The following is a 21,109-nucleotide window of genomic DNA, read 5'->3' as shown; positions in this document are numbered from 1 at the left end:
TCTGCAATCATTGCCAATGACTTTGGAAACAGAAGAAAATGAGCAAAGCCAGAGGCCGTTGGTGCACATCACATCTTTCATGAAAGACAGACTGTGATCAAACAAACTGCACAGCAAGTTAATTTAACTATCACAAATAGTTTTGATGAAAAATACTTTCTAAACTAAATATTTTGGTCCCTCAGTTTGAAATAAATGCTTCCATTTCAAAACACACTTAAATTGTATTAAAAAGAAAAAAAAATTCTTAAGAATTAAAAGAAAGTAAAATCCTTCAAACCACATTGAGATATGTTGGCTAGGATGCAAAGACCTTTAATCATACGTAGAGAGAAATTTTTTCTAAGATTTTGAATATTTAAATTTTTCAAAAACCTTACATGACCAAAAATTTTTTCCCAATTTTCAGTTATCAACACTGACACCCCCTACCTCCAAATCCCATTTATCAAAAAGGTTTGTCATTAATTTCATTTAAAGCACAGACATAAACTGATATATTAGTATTACAGACCCTTTCTTTTCGGAAGAGTTAATCATGTGCTGTTAATATATTCCCAGTAATAGTTCCATAAAGATTCTGGAGCATCAGGCCTCAGTATATGCAAATCAGTGCAGCTGCACTGTTTTACAGTACCACAGTAATTTCAATAAGGCTGAGAGCCAGCCAGCTCCTTTATATGTTAACCTTCTGATAGGATGTAAGTATTATCAAGAAGCATAAGCTAGTTGCCATACTCTTCCCACACACAAGCATCTCAACAACAGGATGAGAAGGCAGAGACATAATGTCACATCATCAGGGCATTGCTAACATTACAAGTGGAAGGGTCAGGTGAATAAAAATGGCTGTAGATTTGGCTCTGAAAAGTGGTCACTTTTTAGGGGGTGAGCAGTTCTTGCTCTACGCTCATTTTGGCACTTTTAGTAGTTTATACATGTCCCAGATTCTAGGCATTCAATTCTAGGAAACATCTAATGTTCTTCTAATTTGTGCAAAATATTTGCTACACTTCATTGAAGGAAATATTAAAACGTTATTTGCATTTCAGCAACACCAAGAAAGCCCAGCTGGAATCAGCGTCATGTTGTGCTGTATTTTATATAGTGCCAGAGGCCTAGTTCAAAGTTACAACAAAAAGGATAAGCAGAGGATAGGAGAAACTATAGAATTATAAAAATAAGTTAGTTACACAGCCAGCGTTTGATTCCAGTGATATGTTTCACCTGCCTATATGTACATGTCTGTCTAAGCTATTCACTCTGGGTTCTTTCTAAAGCCACTGAAGATCGAGTCAATAAAATCAGTGGAGCGTGGGGTGCAATTCACTTTTTCTTAAAATAGCTGTCAGAAGCTGGTCAACTGAGTTGTACAGTAAAAGCATCTTTCCTTCCCACCAGAACCACAGAGTGACTAGCACAGCTGTATGTGTCTAGTTGGCATATAGACACATATGCTCACTTACTCAGCTGTGTACGTCTGGGGTTAACCTACCCCAGCTCTCTTGACTTTCCACACAGGTCCCTGTGTACTAAGCTGTGTTGCCTCCCTGCATAGGTAGAATAAATTCATTCTTCAACTCTGCAGTTTTCTACTTTGGTTCAAAACAAAGATCTTCCCCTCTCCAATCATCTTGAAAGAGAGAAAAGTGAATGTACATAGAAACCTTTAACACAAATCGGTAGGATCCTAAAGAACAGCATGGTATGTTCTTGTGTTAAGAGATCTATACTTTGCTTCGGTTTGATTATTTCAGATCATATGCACACACACTATCAGCATTGGCGGGGGGGGGGGGGGAATTAAAACTATCTTCAGTAGGGAAATAAATTATCTTTCCGGTGATAATTTTCCCCTCTATCTGAATTTAAAATGAGTTGCATCTGGATGGAGGAATACCACTTGATACTTTATGTGCATATGTACTGCGCTGCATGTGCTCCTATACAGGTTTTGTGTATGTGTGTGCATTGTGAATGTGTTAATAATGACTTTTTTTTTTGTTTATGGGTTTTTAGTAGATAAAGAGGATAGATGTAGTGTGCTTATACATGGCAGTACACTGGCATTAAAAAAAATGCATAGTAAGAACTTAATTAATTAATTTATCTGAAGAAAATAAATTCTTTCAAACACCATGCAGAATTAAGACACATTCAGCTAGGTTTCTTGGAGACCAAAGTTGCAGACAGATGCCAAAAGGAACCAACAAACATTTCTTGCAAGTTACCAGCCTAACCTAATCTGTTTAATTGTGTTTATAAATATATGAGGCACCCAGCTGTGTATCCAAATACCACACTTCTGTGGATCAGGTCCTAAAGTACAACGTGTGTGGCATATTACTTCGAGTACTGGACTTCGTTAAAGATCAGTCCCTTTCCACTCCTGTAGAGATGAAAGCTTCTGTTCAGAGCCAGCGTGTCCTCACAGATCTCAGTGGTACATTCCACATTTAGTAAAATCATCCTTTGCAGTAATTATATTTTCTAAGTGAAAGCAAAAGAAATCAGTAGCCTTCCCAAAACATAGTTTCTTTCATTATCCTTTAGCAAGCAGGCTTACTCTGGTTAGATATAGCCAACAGAAGAAATGGATGCTGAGAATTACCCATATGAACACAGAAAAATTGGCCTGAAGAAGGGAAAGAGACAAGGAAAAGAGTATTTATATGTGGCTATTCTATTGAATTTATTCTCTACTGGGGGCATACTGACATGCACTCTTGGACATATTTTTGCAGCATGGAAATGGGTTCATTTCAAATGCTAGCCAAACAAGAGCTATCCATTTGACTATAAATACCCATTACAGGCTTCATCTGAGCCTGGCACTTGTATTGGAGGGAGCCAGTGACACTGCTTGTGTTCGCTGTGAGCAAATAAATGACCTGCTCAGGCAGGTGGCTGAACTGAGGGAGGAGGTAGAAAGGTTGAGAGCCATTAGAGAGTGTGAAAGTGAAATAGATTGGTGGAACCACACCCTAAGGCAAGGGCAGAGGGAAGTGGTTCAACAAGCTATGGATCCCCTTCCCTCCTACCATCAGACAGAAGGAGAGAGCTTAATGGACAAGGATGGATGGAGGGAGGTTCCTCCTCGGAGAGGTAAGCGAAAACCCTCACAATCCCTTCCTCCCTCCCAGTTGCCCTTGAATAACAGGTACGAGGTCTTGGAAATTCAGGGCCAGGTGAATGGAGATGGTGAGGCAAATCTATCTAGTGAGGCACCCAGGGCTAGTCACTCACCCACATACCTCAGAACTTCCCCAACCAAGAAGAAAAGAAGAGTAATTGTGGTGGGTGACTCCCTTCTGAGGGGAACAGAAGGGCCCATTTGTCGACCGGATCCACCCCACAGGGAGGTCTGCTGCCTGCCTGGGGCTCGGATTAGAGATGTTAAAAAGAAGCTCTCTGAACTGGTGCAGCCGTCTGACTACTACCCACTGCTGGTTTTTCAGGTTGGCAGTGACGAAATTATTACGAGGAACGTAAGGGCAATGAAGAGAGGACAAGGGGCAATGGGTGTAAACTGGAACATAGGAAGTTCCACGTTAACATCAGGAAGAACTTCTTTACTGTAAGAGTGACAGAGCACTGGAACAGGTTGCCCAGGGGGGTTGTGGAGTCTCCTACACTGGAGATATTCAAGGCCCGCCTGGACAAGTTCCTGTGTGATGTACTGTAGGTTACCCTGCTCTTGCAGGGGGGTTGGACTAGATGATCTTTTTAGGTCCCTTCCAACCCTTGGGATTCTGTGATTCTGTGAAGGCTGAGAGAGGAACATAATTTCTCAACCCTCCTCTTGCCTCCAAACTTCTCTCCTCTCAGGGGTCATAAAATTCAAGATAGGAAAGTCCTAAACCACTAATGTTTCATGAAAAACTAATGTTTCATCATAAAATAGAATCTGTTTTGAAAGTAACATCCTACTACACAGAAGAGCTAAGAGCCATTCATCTGATACAGAAACCATTGCCTTTTTTCACTGAGCAAAACCACAACATGGCAGGCAGTTACAGAAATAGCCCTTATTCATACAAGGCTGTATTCTTATAGATATTATTTTTTTTTTCTGGGATAATACTTCATTCTGTGCCACATCCAGCAGGTCAAGTTTTCCCAGGTAGCTGGCAAATGCTAATGGGATGTTCTCAGTAATATTTCACATAATTTTCCTAAGACAGACCTAACCAAAAAACCTACTCAGAGCTCAATATCCCACACCATGAAATCACCCCAGTGAAATTGTATTATTTAATTATTTTTTTGTTATACCCCCGACTATTTGGTCAGTGTCAAACCACCACATGAGAAAGGCAATCCAAGTTGGGTATTTACAGTCCTGCATAATGTGCCATAAATATTTTTGGAGCACTTTGGTCACTTTGGAGGGTCTTGAGAGAGATTATACTCTTTAGTGCTTGAACCCTCCAGGAACTGCTTGATATGATACAGACTTTAGAAGGGGGTTGATGTCTTGGAATGCAAGACTGAATATCTGTTTTTTTCCATCTGATTAATAGAAGGAATACACACCTACTTCATCCATCGACAGAGTCTGTGTCTCCAGTTCAGTTAGTGATAACCGCAGAAATGCTAAGCAGAACAAACAAGGATTTACCCTAAAGTAATCTGCAGGTGCCACATCAGCCAATCTCCCCTTCAGATACACATACAGAAAAGATAACACACAATATTTAGCAATCCATTTTTCTATTCTGTTTCATTACCACCTCAATGGAATATGTATAAAAATACACACATACACACATATAAATATATATGGAATGGAGTGGGGACAGGAAGAGTGAAGATACAGGAAAATGTAATATTTAAGAAACTTATTGCTCCATAAACAAATAGACAAGTAAATATAAGAATTTGCAGAAGTTCCAAGCTGAGATCAAAAGTGGAACTTGTTTTCCTTCCCCCAAACATTGTTTGACTTTAAGGCATTGTAACCCAAAGCATTGTCTGACTTCGGGCTGTTGTAGCTTTCCACCTTCTATCTGTCCTCAAAATTAAAAAATAATTAACTGTGTAATGGGTATAGGTGCCAGTAATAAAGCCTAGAAACTCTATTTGTCCTCATAAGCAATTGTCATCTCCCTACGTAAGTACAGCCTGGTGCTGTCAATAAATATAAACAGAGTTTTGATAAAGATAAATTAAAGATGGTTATTTGATCTTCTAAAGAGACTGGGTATTCTGGACAGCTGTTTGGCTGCTGGAGCTGCATGTAATGAGATTCATGCACAAAATTGTTTGCACATTTGAGTGAGATATTTCACAATGGCACTGAAAACAATTGGGTGTTGTGGGATAAGTACCTTTTACAGTATATCAAGGTCAAACCTCTTACTTGATGTACTTAACTAACCATGTAAAATATTACATCAGCAAGCCTATGAGGCACTTAGAGATATATTCATATTTGCATAATGTCCTCTGTAAGTTAGTCTGCGGTCCTTAAGGGTGTTTAGAATAACTGCATGCAAGAATATACTTAATCCAATCTCATTTTAGCTTTTCCTCTTTTAAGATTTCAAAATTAATAAATCCTCCTGATACTCCAAATTACCATGAGCTTTTATAAGCATAACTTTGTAACTTTAACCCATTTATGAACATACCCTACAGGCATATGTACTAATGAATAAGAAATAACATTAGAAGTTTAAAGATGGTCTCTTTATGAAGTAATGTAAGAAAATCCTGTTAGCTGGATCAAGTACAAAAGTGTGATTTCTTAAAAATAGAAAATCCTTCACAAAATTACTTGTAATTACAATAACCAAAGGATAAAAAGTAAGAATAGTTTAAGTATTGTGCATTATTTAACTTGGTACATTAAATGTTTTATGTTTAAGCATGCAAATAGAAATCTGATCTAAAGTGTGTTCCATGGCTATGGGATTTTTATTATTTATTTATTTTCTACTGTGCTTGATTGCTGTCAAGAATACTGACAGATAAAGGATTTCCAATTTCCTTAAATGCTTAGCACTTCTTCAAGTGACTTAAGCTCAGCTCTTGTTTCCCTCTAAGACATTTGAAAGAGGTGGGGAAAATCTTCCTAGTCAAAGCTTCTTCCAGCATCCCACAAGTTCTCCAGAATCCACAAGCTACATACCTTCTTTAGAGAATTAAAACTGTGATAAAATCTCAACACAATTAATGGGTCAATAACTAACATTTCTCCTTCTTCTTGCCATGGTATTGAAGCAGCAACTATGTCTGCTCACCATCAGGAGTCATTACAACACATTAAATTAAATATCCTGGTGACCAAGCCCTGCTAGTAGGGGAGGGAAAGGGGACCAAGTCCCAGACACTGATTCTAGTGGCTCACTGAAAAAAAAAGGCCATGTGAGAACCACATGGAAGTGGCAAAAAGAGGTTTATTTTGCCCACCACCTATTTAATATGGACAGAAAAAGCCCTGAGCATTTCTTGCTTCCCCCCACCCCTTCCCACTTAAACATTAAATGTCCAAAGTATAGGGATCTCCCCTTTTCCAGTTATTACTTATTATGATAATCCATTTTGTTCTGTTCACAGATCAGCCTTAATCACTATTCTCCTTGCACAAAATAACTAAAAAAAGGGATTTTATCTGGTATGAGCAGTCGGTGTGTATCATCAGAGCTGCTTTAGATCAATGGAGCTATGACACTAAGAAAAGCTGAACAGCTGGCCCTGAGACCTTGGTGTTCCCAATAGATTAACTCTGTTGATTTCCTAAAAGTGGCATTTCAGCATATCGAGAATGTATTGCTTTCAGAAGGAGGACAGGTGCAAGTCCCAGACGTCAAAGGAGTCACCCTTTTATTGTAAGGAAGTTGAAGTGTATTGACAGGTCCCACAACAAAACCCATTTCATTCATCACATGTTGACTTTGGCAAGTTTTTGCCCTGCTCAGTGGAGCAAGAATAAAATAAATTTAAAGCAATGACAACTGTGATTTTGCCACGTGGGCGTGCTATAGAGATGCTCTATCGCTCTTCCACTGGATGTCACTCTGACATTGAGCTGAATTCTAGACTTTCTGCAGACCTAACTGCCTTTGTTCAGGGAATAATACAAGAGCTGAAAGTTGAGAGAAAAGCTAAGTGACTTCTTCTTAATGCAGCTTCAGATGTCCAATAACCCTTTGAGAAGTAGGATCATGATCGTGTCGCAGGGATTCATAGGGGCAAAACAGCATGTAAACAATAATACTTCAACTTTAGAAAAACAAGGCTGGGAGGGGATAGATATGTTGTAAATAAATCTGTAGATTTAATGCCTAGAGGTAGAAGCTAAAGGACAGTTAATTCACATGAACATAAGAGAACCTTGATCTTATTTAGACTGGAAATTAAAGGAAGGATTCAAAATGTAAGATCAGAGAGTACTGATGGAGCTGCCTGGCTAAGTGGACTAGCACTAGTGGAGCTCTCTCTCTCCACCCAAGAAAACAAACCCCAGCTAGGATAAAAATGGAAATTATTCTGTTTATGAATAACACTTCGTCACTGTACGGGTCAGGAGGTGACCTAACTCTGTGACCCAGGACATTTCTTCTGTTCTTCAGTTATCAGCAGCACCTTAGCTACTACCCATCTGTACTACACACTAAGGTAAAGGATTTTATGTGGAGTACAGTCCATGGCTGAGAATGCCAGGAGGCAGAAACATTTCCACTCATTCTCCTGCCTCCCCTACCCTTGTTTTGTCACATTCACAGCACAACGGGACAGTCTAGCGGGACTAAGAGACATTCTGAACTGGGCAGGTTTTACACACCCATAGATGAAATCACTAGGACCTGTATTTAACTCAAGTCATTAACACTTGGTCTAGTCATAGGACTCAAAGTGAAGTGATACCTCATGCAATGCTGATAGCTGCTAGAGATGTTACCTGTGGTATCCCAGGAAATTCTTCAATAGAGGCAAGTTTGCTTGCAGAAGCAATTTCATATCACCTCCCTTGAGAAGTCTCAGAGGCAACGCTGGTTTATATGTTTTCCACACTCCTGCTCTCCCCCATGTACCTAGCAGGTGGGATACCATCATACAACTGAGCCCACGAGCACAGGTTCAGAGGGCTTCAGGCCACCTTCTGCTTTCCTTGTGCAAATCTGCACTGGAGTCTGGCAAATCTCCCCTTCAGTAGAAACATTTGGATTCCCTCATCTCTGGCTTCAGGTAGTGCATCTGCTCCGACAGCGCTAATGGCCAAGGCTCTTACAGCTGCTACCCTCCACAGCAATTGCATGAGGCACATCCAGCCTGCTTTACCCTGGATCTCCTCCTTTCCAGGCAGATTATTAGAAAGACAGCCAACTAAATCGCTACCCTAGTAATGAAGAGAAACCCCATTTACAGAGAAATTTACAATATTTTGCAGAAAAATACCAGGATGTCCTTGACAGAGAGAAAAAAGGGCAACTTTAAACAGAAAACAGACTTCTAGTGTCTGCAGAGCCAGCAATAAGAACATTTTGCAATAGAAAGATTATTCTTTACATCCAACAATATGAATGGTTGTCCACAGAATGTGCCTATTTGTGAGTGCATAGTAATTTTATGTACACAGTCAACAGTGTCAAATGTACAGCAAAAAGATGCCACTGAACCTTAGTCATATGACAAGGCTGAAGTTATTTTACCACTGTTATTGAAATTATCAACGGAAGAAGAGTCTGATGCTCCTAAATTTCTCAAAGGATGAATAATTTAATTTTCTTCCCACACTGAATAACAGATTTACTTGTAAATGCTTGGATGTTCATTCTTCACATAGGGTAAGCACCCTGGACTTGGGGAAGAAACAGTTTATTTTCCTTTATATATAACAATAAGTTCCCCTCATTTACTGGGCTATTGCTGATGCCTCCATAACAGCAGAAGTCAAAGATTTGAGAGTTTTAAAGGGTTTAGATATTCAAGTTCCATTAGACTCATGGGAACTGTTCCTGTAGATCTTTCAGGCAACTCTAAAGAAAATCATTCTAAATTCCTTACCCCTCCCTTTGCATATTTTAAGGAAACTAAAGACAGCTTTGGAGATGAGCGGTAAGCAGAGAGGCAACTCCATTATCATCACTGTTGTCAAGGTGAAACAAGAGAACTGAACTTGATGGTAGGAGAGTCTAATGAAAGCCCTTAGAAGTGCCATCATATTTGTCCTGCATGTGTAGCTGTCATACATGGTATCAAGTAAGTGATGCTGTAACACCATGTAGTAGAAGGTAATGTTAGCTGCATTTAGCGGTTCATTAGACATGAAAATGCTTCTGAAAGACCGCAAGTTACTACTGAACATAACAAGAAAGATGAGTTGAAAAAGCTGAAGAAAGAAAAGAAATTCATCCCATTTCAATTAACTGAGAAGGCTGAATAGAAATATTTACTCCCAAAAAGCACTATCAGCTTCAAGACTTATTCTCCTTCAGGGGACAGAAAGTTTGATAAAAATGTAACACCCTGGTGCTGATTATGATAAATGCTCATTGAAGACATATTTTGGTGGTGATAAGGAGCTGCATGACCTTGTGGAGACTCAGCGCTCCGAGGCAGACACTTGCAGTAGCAGCAGATGCACTTCCATACAGGAGCAGCCCTTCTGCAGAGAAAACAAATAATAAAGAAATTAGTACAGCTCTGACACAAACCATCTTTTAACTCAATTAGTGTTTACAAACACAGCTCTGCTCCTGTCTGGGGAAGCAGAGAACAGTTACTGTCAAACTGGATAAAGAAATGGAAAAGGAAAAGGAAGGAAAAAAACCAAAAAACCTTTACACAAGCATCCCTCCTTCTCCTAGCTGTGGTCCCCTGGTCATTTGGAGAAACACATCCAATCCCACCTGGAGATACAGTGGGAATTGGCCTCCCAAGAGGAGCAGACAACATAAAAGTCTGGAATGTACTCTTGTCCTACACCCATCGCAGCATGGCTTTTGAATGTTGGATTTAGTGCTGTGCTTCCACAGATATAAAATTAGGCCGACAGAAGTCTGGATTCAGGCCCTTGCTCCATACTGCTAACTTGTAGAGAGCTGGTAGCCAAAAGCATTTGGAACGGTTGTCTCTCTCCAGATGCTGCCATTCATTTCTGTGGGAACAAGACCATTTACATCTAATTACAGTTTCTGCTCAAATTAACAGGACAGAAATGACAGCACAAATACCCCTTGTGCAGGCTAACTGGGAGACCTTTCGTCATCATGGCTTATAAAGTAGTTGACTTTCAAACACACCAGCTTTTAAGTAATTTAAAGTTCACACCCTGACTTCTCAGTTTCTCTCATCAGCATATTAAAGCAACAGCAAAAGCAAAAGAAATGGGTCATTAAAGAGATTATTAAAGAGATTTTTATTATTATAAAAGAAATCTGCTTGTGAAAGATATGTTAAGTGACCATGCAGTCAACTATGGAATTGGTATCGTCATGGCATAAAGCATTGCTTTCATTATCAAACCAAATGCCAATTGCACATTACATTATGATTTTATGATTGGATAGTTGCTGTTTCTTTTAGAACCTAATCAATGTGTAGCAGATAAAATAATTCATGTTATTGCAAAAGAGGGGGTTACACCAACATAGTTAATAGCTTATACATTCAAGGGAAACTTCTGTTCCTTTTTTAACATATATTCATTAGCAAACTGGCTCTTTCGCAGTTTCTTGCCTGCAACACAACTGCATTTGGATATTACATGGATGCATAAATGCAGCCCTGTTCTAAATATCAAAGCAGGACATAGAGCAACATGCAACTGTCATACAGTGTAGAAACATGCACTCTCCACTTAACTGTTAATGCTTGTTTAATAATTCCTAAGCTCTGAGTGAATCTGCACCAGATACATGCAGATATATACAAGCAAACACTTATCAGCTCAGAATAAGCAAATTACAAACTCGAAAAGGAATGGACAAGTTATCTGGACAAGTCCATTCATGCACAGAAGTTGCTGCTAGACATGAGCCCTCTGCTTGATATTGCAGGTAGGTAAGGGCAAAAAAAAAGCAAATAATTATATTTTGAAGACAAACATAACTCATCTTAAGACCCATACCTCTATTAAAAAGCAAAGAAAAAAAAAAAAAAAGTTTTGTATCGGACTTCCAACACACCAGCTATGAAATTCTCACAGTTATTTCTCCTCCAGATTTCAAAACTGGACATCATTTTGAAGACTCTGATGGCCAAGTCCAGCTCCTGACTTGTGCCAAGAGGCAAAGTAAAATCACAGAAACCATCAGACATCCATTTTATATGTGCCAGTTGTGAAGGCAGGTGATTATGGAGAAAGAATTTACAGACTGCAATGTACAAAATTTGGCTTTCCCTTCTATTTCAGCAGCGGAGCCCTTAAGACTCACCTTAAGCAGAGTCTTAAGACACACCAAACAAAATAGAAATATGAACTTCACCTCACACTGGACAGACTATAGGAAACATCTCAAGCCTGAGATGGACAAAAGAACAGGAGGAAATACTATACAATATATATATATATACAATATACAATGGATCTAGACAAATTCATAGCAAAACCATGGATTAGTTTTAACTGAAGTTTTTCTCCCATTGTGCCTTTCCTCATTATTCTCCCATTGTGCCTTTCCTAAATTATTCTAAACACATAGACATCATGTTTCAGCACATTAGGCCTGTTTAAAAGTGATATTTGAAAAAACACTAAAATCTATTGGATGTGCATAGAATTTCTTGCTAAGGGTCCAGCCCAGTTTCCATTGCATTCAGTACTTGGAGCTCTATGACAGCTGTGTTAGACCTTTAAGGTGAGATTTTCAAAAGCTTCCCAGGGACTCACAGTGTGTTTACACTGTTAGTTAAGCTTGTGTCTGAGCCTGATCCTTAACTCCGTAATCATCTGCACTGTTAACCCTAAATGTACCAATAATTGATGCTTGAAGAGCTTCAGGAAGTGTAGTGTAAGAGAAGAACCAGTCTTTTTGGGGACCTGTGAGAGAAGGGGATGTGACCTCCTTCAATAGGTGGTGCAGTGGGAGCCAAGGCTTAAGGAACATCTTCTCGGGATGCTCCTCAGATACTTAGCTGGTGATGTTAACTCCACTGTTTGACTTTGCACTGAAAGGGGATGCAAGTGTTCCCATGGTTGGTGACAGCAAAGCAGAAACTTAGAGATTTATGATCAACTTTACAATAGAAGCACTGTTAAGTACAGTAAGTACATCAAAAGGAGTGTGACCAACAGGTCAAAGGAGGTGATCCTGCCCCTCTACTCTGCTCTTGTGAGACCTCACCTGGAGTATTGTGTGCAGTTCTGGTGTCCTCGACATAAAAAGGACATGGAACTACTGGAACAAGTCCAGAGGAGGGCCACGAGGATGATCAGGGGACTGGAGCACCTCCCGTATGAAGATAGGCTGAGGAAGTTGGGGCTGTTCAGCCTGGAGAAGAGAAGGCTGCATGGGGACCTAATAGCAGCCTTCCAGTACCTGAAGGGGGCCTGTAGGGATGCTGGGGAGGGACTCTTTGTCAGGGACTGTAGTGACAGCACAAGGGGTAAGGGGTTAAAACTTAAACAGGGGAAGTTTAGATTGGATATAAGGAGGAAATTCTTTCCTGTTAGGGTGGTGAGGCACTGGAATGGGTTGCCCTGGGAGGTTGTGAGTGCTCCATCCCTGGCAGTGTTCAAGGCCAGTTTGGACGAAGCCTTGGGTGGGATGGTTTAGTGTGAGGTGTCCCTGCCCATGGCAGGGGGGTTGGAACTAGATGATCTTGAGGTCCTTTCCAACCCTAACTATTCTATGATTCTAGGCACCAAATATCATCCACAAGTTTGCCCACTGCAGTTTACAGGCAGCTGCATTCCCTGCAGATGGAGTTGTATAACTGGAGTTAAAACACTGTATATAGAAAAGGTCTATAGAGGGCTCTGGACAGGCTGGATCAATGGGTTGAGGCTAACTGTATGAGATTCAGCAAGGTTCAGTGCTGGGTCCTGCACTTGGGTCACAACAACCCCTTTCGCTATTACAGGTGAGGCTTGGAAAAATCCCGGTGGAAAAGAACCTAGGGGTATTGGTCAATGGCCAGCTTGTACACAGGCAGGCAAGAAGGCTAACATCTAACCATATTGTATCAGCAACAGTGTGGCCAGCAGGCATAGGGCAGTGATCGTCCTCCTGTACTGGGCACTGGTTTGGCTGCACCTCAAATACTGTGTTCAGGTTTGGGCCCCTCACAGCAAGAAGGACATTGAGGTGCTGGAGCATGTCCAAAGACAGGCACCGAAGCTGGTGAAGTGCCTGGAGCACAAATCTTATGAGGAGCAGCTGGGGGATCTGGGGTTGTTTAGTCTGGAGAAAAGGAGGCTTGAGGGGAGACCTTTCAGTCTCTACAACTGCCTGAAAGGAGGTTGTAGTGAGGTGGGGGCTGGTAAGAAGCAACATGACAAGATGAAACGGCCTTGCTTGAAGTGTGCCAGGGGAGGTTTAGGCTGACTACTCGGAAACATTTCTTCACCAAAAGGGCTGTCAAGCATTAGAACAGGCTACCTAGGGAAGTGGTTGAGTCATCATCCCTGGAGGTATTTGAAAAATATTTAGATCTTAGAGACATGTTTTAGTGGTGGACTTGGTAGTGCTGGTTTAACAGTTGGACTTTGTGATCTGAAAGGTCTTTCCAGCCTGAAAGATTCTATGATTCCAATGGCACTGGGCTCTGCAGGAATTCTCCATTGATTCAAGGAGCCGGGGTAGGTGTCCAAAGCAATTACAGAAGCATGCCTCATCGAGGCAGTTCACTGGTGTAGCAACATTTTATTTCTCCCACCTGAGAAAATAAAAAGCAGGGGAGAATTATTTGTCAGCTCAAGCCCTGTGTTAATCTAGTTGCAAGTATAATGTGATTTCCCTCCTGCCCCAGTAGTAGGTATTGTAAAACCTTACATATGGATCATTTTAATCTATTATAATGTCTGGCTAGAAAGAAGGTTTCTCTCTACCACAGCTGCTTGTGATTAATACTAAATATACATGCCAAGCTTCAATCAGCAAGAGTGTGCATTTTAGCTAGTCTGTATTTGGTAAATCAACAGTAAACCCTTTAAAATGCAGAAGATGCTGCAAAGCTTTACATGCTTAAGTTATAAGCAGCTTTTTTTTCCAAATGCTTCTTCTATTTGCCATTTCTAATGTAGCATTATCTTTTACTTCTTTTCTTTAAGCAAAATTGATTTAAAACCTGCTGATCACAGAAGATAAGTGTCACCTCACCTTTACATATAAACTGTGGGCAAATATTCATTAACGGCTTTGTCCTCTTCATTTTACATTCATTTACTGCAAACTTCAGCAAGAGGAGAAGCATTTCAGTTGAAATTAAGATCAAGCACATGTAATAATAAAAAAAAAAGCCCAAAGGCAATAAATTATAATTCCATAAATCATTATAGAATACAAACATGTATTCTTATTTTACTATAATTATCAAACTAGGATTAATATAATCTTGTATATTACTTCCCTTCATGGTGAATTAAATTATGTAAAAAGTCTCCCACTAGTATTCTTACCCAGCAAGAAATATTTTAATTGTAAATTTGAATTTCAGAGTCTTTAAATTACACACACATTAAAAAAGGCCAGTACTATGGCTACTGTGTATCCACTAATCTGTAAACAGACTCCCAGTCCAGGACTCATCTCTGAAATGTGGCATCAATTGCACAGGCTCCCATTTAGCTTTAGTTGAATAAAGCCATACTAGACACGCAAATAACATCAAACTTGCCGGATTAGAAAGGGGCACCTCATACTCTAAATCTTGATTGTCAATCATCACCCAGGATTAAGGGATATAAAAAGCAAGCACTTCCTTTTAACTTCTGCCTACTGTGCATTTTGGATTATCGCCCAGAAGCGGCATTACTTGAAACAAGGCTGCCTCCCTTCTACCATCTCAGGGAAGTGCATCTTTACCATATGCTAACCTCTGCTTGGGGAAAAAAAAAAATTAAAAGTCTCAGCAAAGCATACAATTTAGATTTGAGATCTACCGCTGACTGTGATTATATTTATAACTCGCTTTTCACTGAAAAATGGGGGATTATTTTTGGCTTAATAAGTGCTTTCTGAACACACTCACCACTTTTATCAGAAAGATGTAAGGCAGTTAAAAACCAGAGCAGCTACTCTGTTCTTACACAGAACTGGCAGCAGTCCTGAATCACTGCTTTTCACATGAAGGGTTTTCAGGGAATTACTTGGAATGAATTTCATTGTACTCCTAAAAGCAGAGCAGCACCCCATGAATAACTCCCTGTCCTCCTGCACACAAGACAGTCAACATTCAGCCTTCCAACTCTGTCCCTCACCTCTCCCTTTACCACTTCTCCTGTGGTTCCCTGGTTGAGCTACAAGACACTTTGGCAAAGCTGGAGTTGCCACTTCGAAAGTCTCTCATTTGACGTCAGAAAAGGCCAAGGGAGAAGGAGACTGGTCAACAAATGTTAATGTTGAATGCGTATGCAGGTTCAAAGAACTGAGCTCAGGATTTGGTTATAAACTGGGAATTATTTGTGGCAACAGCTAACAGAACTGGCTGCTCAGTTTGGCCCCTAACTCGTGATTTATCACCTAATCTTTCAGGCAAACATGTATGTGGTTTTCCTCATCTGATGTAAAGTTCAGGTCATTCTTGGTCTTCTGGCTATTTCTGTTCAACAGCTGTCATGCCAACTGATGTACCTGCATGTGCAAGTTAGATGGAGAGCTGGACACAGATGAACAATTTTGGAATTCAAGTATGGCAAAATCCATGTAGAAGAGAAAGTACACAAGGAATCAGTCAGAGAGAGGTAGCTGTCTACACGAACAAGGAGCTAACAACTCTGTTTTAAGGTTCTGAGGTTCATCTGTGGTTCAGTGCTTCCATGTCTTTGGCTGCTACCACAGACAACAAAATACATGCCATCATGCACATCCATCCTGTCAAACCCAGCTAATACAGAGTAGGGCACAGACCCCTTGAAGTTATTCAGGCATGTAAAGCCTCTTCAAAACTGTGGGATTTAGATACCCTGGCACTTTTGTGGATCTGAGCTTCTAAATTGGATGCTGCAGTGTTCAGTCTACTCAGGTCACCATTGCAGACATCTCAAATGATCTGGCAGGTAATCCTCCATAAGCAAAGGTTTCTTCTGCATTTACTTACAAGTGTGTCTCCCCTTCTCTCTATTTATGAAAATTTATTAAAATGCTCTAATCATACATGTACATGTGTGCAAATGTATGGTATATAATATAGTCAAGTTATGAGGAAGAAAAGACAAACTAGAAGAGAATGAAGTATCATCAGTGCTATCCTAGACTATAAAAATACGATTAAATCAACTTCTACAGCTAATCAAAATATTTTTCAAAATCAGTATTTTGGGAACATCTTTATAATTGAGATGCTCACCAGAATCTGGGGACACGGGTCAGATCCTCAGCTAGTGTAAACTGTCACAGCTGTACTGACTTCATATGCACTTTCACAATCTAATTGAGTCAATGATCTTGCCCCTAAGGTACAGTTTATGGCTGCATACTGATTAAAGAAAATATACACTGGTTCTTTGAGCAAGAAGGGGAAAAAAAACTCAGCTAAGGCTAATCTTATCAACATATAACCTTTTAATCAGATTATTGAAACAACATGTTAATTTATGAAAAGTTTGGCATTCTATTAAATTGCAAACAACGTAGTGAATTGCAACCCAACAGGCTGCTTCATTGAATTCATGCAGCCACTCCTGGCAAAGGCATTCCAAATTTGAACTTAATATTCCTACTCCTGGTTTCCATAGTTTCTTTTTAAAGATGAGTACTAGCAGAAACTGGCAGTAACTTTACCCATATTCTCAATAATAACCCCCCTCTGGCTGTCAATATGTGTGAAAGGAAAAATTTTTTGCATACCCCAGCCTGTCATTTCCGTCTTTTGTCAAAAATATGTTGGCAAAAAATCTCCTTTTTTCCTTTTTTTTTTTTTTTTTTTTTTTTGCTTACACAGCTTAAGATGCATAACTGTTTCTCTGCTTGGGTTATGAGCAAAGCACCTTCCCTCCTTTGTGTATTGGAAAGAGAGCTCAGGAGTCATGCTTCTCCAATCTCAGATGACAGCCTTATAGAAAAAAAAAAACAAAACAAAACAAAGAACAAAACAAATCAAGACAACAAATTTCAGAGTTAGGGGGAGAGAAAAAAAGCTTTCCTTGGAGAATCAGGAACTCAAGTAGCTAAAATGCTTGGGGAAGTGTTTTGCATTTTACTTTCTTGCCTAGGAACTTCAAAAAATGGCTACTGTCCATACTGAACCAAGAACTTATTCTAAATATCCTTTAAAGCTGTTTTTCTATTCCTATATAAAAGAGTGCTGCCCTTCATACAAGCAATATCTGAGCTAGCCCGAAAAACAGGAACACAGACTAAGAAAGTCTCACCATCCGGACAGAAAGCAGGGGAGAAGCACATCACTGGATCACGCATGGGCAAGGAGAAAGGAGTGGACCTTCCCATCAGCATCCCACTCCCATAGGAATCTTTCTAGAGGGCACAACTTCTACTCTGCAGCTTAACAACACTTCACATTCTGAACAATGTAGCCCCAAAACACATCTTTCACCATTATGCAAGACTGTTCACGGAACAAACCCATCATTCACTATATTCAACCCAGTACCTTCTGACTTTTGGGGAGTATTCTTTGTCTTTTGTGTTGGGACAAGGGAAACACAAATATAATCTGGGAGGGTACCAGTAGAGCAAAGGGCCCAAATGAAGAATTTCAGGTAAAAATCTTCATAATATATATACCCTAAGCTCCATACTGCTACAGGACACTGTAATAGGCCTTCAAGCCCGGGAACCAGTTACTTCAAATTTAACGTGGCCTTTGGACTGCAGCACAGGAATAATCCTTTATCACTTCCCGTGGGAAGTTCAGTGTCTCTGTTTTATCTGGCCCAGCAAACCCAAGTTATTTCAGCTACTCTCTGACCAGACCTTACACGCAAGCAGAGTTGACCAGCTAAGTTTTAACCCAGGTGTAATTGAAGTGACGGTAGCTGGTAGGTGGAAAACCTGCTAAGAATTGGAGATGGGTCCTTACCTGAGAACCTGTGATTTACCCCAGCTTCTAATCCAATAACACTATAGAATCTGTCTTTTCCTAGAAGACCACTTAATGGCAACAGTTAAGGCACTTTTTCAGCAGTTTCCTGCTAAATGGCTAGTTGTTCCCTTAACATACAGATCTTGCTATTCCTTGCAAATCTCCATTACAGACTTAATGATTTCCTATGTTAGCGGCTATACCTTAAGCTTTTTCCTAAACTGAAACAAGCGTAAGCAAGATCAGGGTCTCACCATGGATATACCCAAACTAATTCTTCTCTCTGGGTTTCTTTAGCCATATTGGCTGAATGTGGCAGAGGCACAGAATTAAAAAATATTATGCTGCAATAAATTTTATACAAAACATTCAATATAAAATTCAGAAATACAAATTAGTAGCCCACTGAAACAAAGGCTACAGAACTGGTATTCCATTTGGACATATGTTAGCATAGTGAGAGATGTGCGAGACGTTAATGTGTACCCGATGTCTATCACACAGACGACCACTCATCCACACAGAAGTTGTGGTCACAGCAGAGCACAGAGAGTACTCCAGAGTGTCTTAAGGGAGTCTTGGGAGCCTTCAGAGGAAAGAACCTGTTAGACATCATTCCTCAGTAAATCAGACTTGGTTTACTCCACTGTTCAAAGAGTAACTGTGACACAAAAAAGCTATTATTCACTGGCAAATGCTCTGACCACACCACCCAAGTCTTGAAAGGCAGATGCAGGGACTGCGAGAATGAAGACCTTAGGCCCACTGTAGGAGAGGATCTGATTCGAGACCGTCTTAAGAACCTGAACGTGCACAAGTCCATGGAACCTGATGGAATCCATCCGCGGGTCCTGAAGGAGCTGGCGAATGACGTTGCTAAGCTACTGGCCATCATATTTGAAAAATAATGGCAGCCAGGTGAAGTTCCCGACGACTGGAAAAAGGGAAATATAACCCCCATTTTCAAGAAGGGGAAAATGGAAGACCCGGGGAATTACAGACCAGTGAGTCTCACCTCTGTGCCTGGTAAAATCTTGGAGCACATTCTCCTGGATGGCATGCTAAGGCACATGAAAAACAACAAGGTGCTTGGTGACAGCCAGCATGGCGTCACTAAGGGGAAATCCTGCCTGACCAATGTGGTGGCTTGTCGCTGGCCTGGCACAGAAAACATTGCAGAGGGGCCAGTCACCCCCATGTGCCCAGCCTGAGACCTGCAGGAAGGGCTCCTCCCAAAGCTCCTGCATGACCCTCAAGAGATCTCTCTCGTTTCCCACCTGCCTGCTCACGGCCAGGACGGCACTGACAAACTGCAGGGCAGCTTTGCCCTTCTTGCTCCCTGCAAGCTGCAGAAGGACACCAGCCAGGTGCTGCTGGCAGAAGTGCTTGTGCCCGGGGCTTGGAGAGCCTGTGCAGCCCGTGCGCTGAGCATGGGGGTCTCTGAGCCCCCTGGGCTGCCACAAGCAGCGACCCAGAGCTACGCAGAACAAACTTCATTTCTTGGCCTGCAGAAAGCCTGGCTTTTTACGTTAGCTGCTCCAACATGTTTGGTGCTCAGTCCCGACTTCCCATCTGCCCTTTGCCCGTGCCTGGCCCCCAGCCACCACAAAACCCAGCTTCCAACAGAGAGCACAGGACACCTTCAGCTTGGACAGGACCTCCAAAGGTCATCTCGGCCAACCTCCTGCCCAAAGGAGAGTGACCTACGAGGGTCATGCCACGAGGGTCAGCACGCTGGCACAACTCACCTACCTGATGCTTCTTGTTCCCACAGCTCATGGTTAGGGGTCTGTAGGTGACCTGGTAGGCCTTTTCTTTTTGCCTGGCCTCCAGATGGATGAATTCAGGCCCTTTCCAGTATTTCCCCTCAACAATGGGCTACAGGGTCCAGGCCTCGCTGCTCGGGTTCGACAGGAGGATGGTCTGGCTCTGCTTCTCACGCACATTGCAGCTGAAAGTCAGGGTCTGCAACAGAGGAGCACAGAGGCTGCGGGGTCGTACCCACAATCCTTGCCACTCTTCTCACGCTGGCTCTACACCAGGTCCTGGAGCACGGGGAGCAGCTTTTCCTTGTCACATGCAAAAATTACACTTTGGCCACAGCTTTTGGAGTAAATCAAGCTGGTTGTTCTTGAAGAAGGGAGCGGAACAAGCCTTTCGCATGCTGGGTGAAAGGAAACTTCAGGGGAGTCCTGAAAGGAAACTGCTGTGCAAGGACAGATCTGCAGCCACACAGCCCCTTCCTTCATGGGCAGGATGAAGAGGAGCTCCATGCTCTCTTTGGGAGCAAGAGCCAACTGCTCCCAAGCTACCCCCTCCCAGGGGCTGGATGCAGATGTCTTGCCCCTTCCTACTGCTGAATGCCCTCCCCTGGCCCGGCACGGGGGAGAAGTGTGGCTGCAGGTGCAGTGCTGGGATACAGCGGGGTGGCTCTGTGGGGAGAAAGGCAATGACAGGGCTCAGGAACTCTGGCAGTCCTGCCCAGCACTTTCTCTCTGGGATACCCCAGCACAAGCGAGTCTGCGCTCGCAAGTGTCCTTCAGTTCCTGCCCTGGGAGAGATGTGGCGCAAATGCTGGGGTCCAGGGGCCCATCCTGTCCCTGCTGCGTTACCTCTCTGGTGCCAGGGGCCTCCACGCAGGATCCTGATAGCGTAAGGCGGAGCGCCTCGCTGCCCGGGATGAAGCACCGCAGCCCCTCGTACTGGACAGCCTGGCTCAGCTTCGAGGGGCGGAAGGTCACAACGAAGGGGACATCCACCCCTGGCCTGATGTAACCCTTCGTGGGGCTGATAGAAAAGTCCGGCTGGAAGCTCTCCACGTCCCACAAAAACCTTGCCAAGGAAAGCACAAGGACAGGAAAGAAGGATTAGCCACGGGGAGCTGTCAAGGCAGGGTAAGTCTCAGCGTGAGGCTCTCCGTCTCTGGTGGGCTTTCCCACCACATCTCAGGCCTGAT

General features: G+C 41.8%; 1 protein-coding gene across 2 annotated transcripts in view; it reads right to left on the bottom strand.

Moving 5' to 3' along the window:
- Positions 1-20,085, bottom strand: part of LOC136004832 (inositol 1,4,5-trisphosphate receptor-interacting protein-like 1) — a 44,142-nt gene extending 24,057 nt beyond the window's left edge. For both annotated transcript variants that reach the window (XR_010608599.1, XM_065661723.1), the window contains exons 1-5: positions 19,906-20,085; positions 17,049-17,163; positions 14,271-14,343; positions 13,551-13,827; positions 9,540-9,613 (exon numbers count right to left, since the gene is read on the bottom strand). The gene's annotated coding sequence lies outside the window, so the exon portion shown is untranslated. The remainder of the gene's footprint in view (positions 1-9,539; positions 9,614-13,550; positions 13,828-14,270; positions 14,344-17,048; positions 17,164-19,905) is intronic.
- Between the last annotated feature and the right edge of the window lie 1,024 nt (positions 20,086-21,109).

Source organism: Lathamus discolor, chromosome Z (genome assembly GCF_037157495.1).
Source record: "Lathamus discolor isolate bLatDis1 chromosome Z, bLatDis1.hap1, whole genome shotgun sequence".
NCBI classification, from domain to species: Eukaryota; Metazoa; Chordata; class Aves; order Psittaciformes; family Psittacidae; genus Lathamus; species Lathamus discolor.
This window is presented reverse-complemented; position numbering and strand designations above follow the sequence as displayed.